A 3,506-nucleotide genomic window follows, 5' to 3' on the forward strand; every position below is an offset into this window, starting at 1 on the left:
TGTCATGTTTAGTTCTCGACACACACTTCCGTCTTCGTAGCGAAGCCCAGGGCGCTTCATGGGTTCTGTGGTCTGGACTCTGCGGTAGCTCTGGGCCTGGTCTGCTTCTCTCCTGACACGTGCCCTGCCCCAGAGTTTCCTCAGCTGCAAATGACGGGGATGGATTAGATAGGCGATCAGTAAGCACCCTTCCAATTCTAAAATTCTGCGGTTCATTGTACTTTACCTTTTTTTTTTTTTTTTGAAGATTTTATTTATTTACATGACAGAGAAGGAGACAGCCAGTGAGAGGGAACACAAGCAGGGGGAGTGGGAGAGGAAGAAGCAGGCTCTCAGAGCGGAGGAGCCTGATGTGGGGCTCGATCCCAGGACCCTGGGATCACGCCCTGAGCCGAAGGCAGACGCTTAACGACTGAGCCACCCAGGCGCCCCCGTACTTTACTTTTTTAAGGAAACCTTTGCCCAGCGTGGGGCTAAGACTCATGACCCTGAGGTCAAGGGTCATGCGCTCTACCAGCTGAGCCAGCCAGGTGCCTCTCCGTGATTCATTATACTTTAGAAAAGATGAGTTTGTTACTGTTTTAACTCCAGGAGGCACTTCAGTATTAAGCTGTTGTCTCTTACTGCAGAATGAAGGATTGTGTCCTATTAGAGCAGGGTCCGGCATCAGCACACCGTGCTCCTAAAAAGGTCACCAGTGCCCCCTCAATTGCTGATTTTAGTGGTCTTTCTCTCCCTGACCTTTTAAAAATTGTGAACTGTAATCACATCCATCAGTCTCTTTTTGGTCCTCCTCTAACTTGACCTCACTGATAACTGCTTCTCCTTTCCGCTGTTCACCTTCCATGAGACTCTTTTGCTGTCCTCGTGTGGTCTGCCGGGGTGTGCTTCCGTCTCCTTGGATTACTTGTCTCTGCCTATCCGCTCTCTGTCCTTTGTTGTCAGCTGCTTCCAGATCTCAAGCCTTCTACTTCCTGCAGAGCTTCACGCTAGTATTTCCAACGGGGTCAGTTCCACAGGCCCTTCAAACTCAACATGTCTAAAAGAAACTCTCAAACTGAACCTCCTGTCCTCACTTTGAACCCCCCGATCTGCTCCTCTTCCTGTATTCGTGTAGTTGACACCTTCATCATCTACCCAAGTTTCGTTTATGAAAGAAATTACAACCTTGACCTCAGATGTTTTCTTCTATCCCCCACATTCAGCTGGTCCCACTACCCATTATTTCTAAATGTTTCTGGCTCTTCCTCTCCTCACCATCCCCATGCCAGAGAGCCTTACTATTTTTTGCCCGGGTTTTTGCAACTGTCCCTCCCAATCCCTCTGCTTCCTGTCTGCCACTTACTAAAGGAAAGATCCAAATCTGGGTTGTTGGATCATCAAAACTATTCTTTCCACAGAGGAGTGCTGTGTCGGTGCATATTCCAAAGAAAATGCACGCCTCTAGAATTTTTACAATTTTTACGTCAGAATTTTTACAATTTTTATGTGAAGCTAGTGTGCGAGATCAAAGACACTGCCGACAGGGCTGTTAGTCTGTATAAAGAATATGTGTCGGGGGGGCGCCTGCCTCAGTCGGTTAAGCGTCTGCCTTTGGCTCAGGTCATGATCTTGGGGTCCTTGGATTGAGCCCCACATCAGGCTCCCGGCTCAGTGGGGCGTCTCCTTCTCCTCCCTCTGACCCTCCCCCTGCTCGTGCTTTCCCTCTCTCTCTGTCTCTCTCATAAATAAATAAATATATGTGGCAGTCAGATGACGATTCTGTGACCAAGGGAATTGACCGTGGCAGCACACTGCACTTACGTTCTAGAACAGTGCTGTCCAATCCTGTAACGGTCCTAATTTAAACACACATCACACAGTGTTTTACATGCTGGGTATATGCTCTGGGTGCGTACCTTCCAGTGTTCTATGACTTCATTGGCTTCAGAACTACAGTGCAAAGGACATGATAGCAAAATTGTCTTATCTCTGGGGACTTACGATGCTGGCCCTGGGAACATGCCTGAAGATCACAACTTTTTGAAGCTTTCTGAATAACTTCCAAGTTAATCAACAAAACGCAAATAAATTTAAAAAGTGGTGTCTGCGGCTCACTCCGTCAGCTGTGGGAATGTTTGGCGTGCTGCTGACAAGTTAAAGGATGTTGAAAGCTCCAATTAAATCCTTCTTAGAGTGAGAGAAACAGGGTCCTGCAGGTGAAGCAAACAAGCATCCTTTACTTTTTCTTCATGGAAAAGGCAAATGAAAAGGAGTCACAGAAGTCATAGATTGCCAATACACTCCGGGAAAATGTGCGATTTCAGCTATAATCCAGCAAGTGCAGATCAAACAAGGGAATAACTTTCTGCCTGTGACAGCGGTTAAGCGTCTGCCTTCGGCTCAGGGCGTGATCCTGGCGTTAGGGGATCGAGCCCCACATCAGGCTCCTCCGCTATGAGCCTGCTTCTTCCTCTCCCACTCCCCCTGCTTGTGTTCCCTCTCTTGTTGGCTGTCTCTATCTCTGTCGAATAAATAAATAAAATCTTAAAAAAAAAAAAAACTTTCTGCCTGTGAAACTAGCAGAGATTTAAAAGGACAGTAATACTCAGAGCTGTTGAGGGTGCAAGGCTTCCTTAGTGGAAAGGATAAATTCAATCCTTCTGGAAAGAGCGTTCAGTAGCTACTCTTCTAGGAATCAAATGTAAGAAAATAATGCGAGATGCGGATTTATGTATGAAGACATTTATTTGTAAAAATTACAACCTAAATATCCATTGATAGCAAAACAGTTGAATTAAGAGATACTTCCAGCCACGATATCATGCAACTGTGAATCACTGGAAAACAAAGCTATATATAAGCATTTAGGGATGTAGCATATGTTCCGCGAAAAAAGGATACAAAAGGGCTTTGATGTCGATTTTGAGTTTTAAAGTTTTCTTACAACTAACCATATAAACCCCTGTATTTTGAAAGAACCATGGAGGTTCTTGAACCTGTGTGAAAGAATCATCACACCGGTGATCTGCATTTGTGTGTCAATCATGTGACCTGACCAAGTCCCTCAAGCCTTTCACAGACGGTTCTCTCCTAAGTAAAACGGCGATGATACCAAACGGGGAGGTCGTGGAGATTAAATACGACCGATGTCTAGAAAGGGGCCCGGCCCGTGAGCTAGGGGTGCAGGGTTCCTCCCCTTGCCATCGAGGGCGCGGCTTCCCGCACGTGGGGAAGGCTGCCACCAAAGATTAGCTCCGGGCTCGCCATCTGCCCGCGCGAGGGAAACGAGTTAAAGCGCCGGGCTTTCCCGCTGAGCCGGTTCCTGCCCTTCCCGCTGGCTGCGGTTCTCGCCCCCTTCCGGCGGCCTCCGGGCGGCGGCCAGAGCTTCGAATCCAAACAGCGCGGGGACGGGGTGGGGCGGACACTCTGCCTCCGGCTTGGGGCGGGGCGGCGCGGGAGGGACGTCCCTCCAGGCTCCGCCTAGACCCGGCGCACGCGCAGACAGCTACCCCACCGCCGGTCGG

Source organism: Ursus maritimus, unplaced genomic scaffold (genome assembly GCF_017311325.1).
Source record: "Ursus maritimus isolate PB19 unplaced genomic scaffold, ASM1731132v1 scaffold_27, whole genome shotgun sequence".
NCBI classification, from domain to species: Eukaryota; Metazoa; Chordata; class Mammalia; order Carnivora; family Ursidae; genus Ursus; species Ursus maritimus.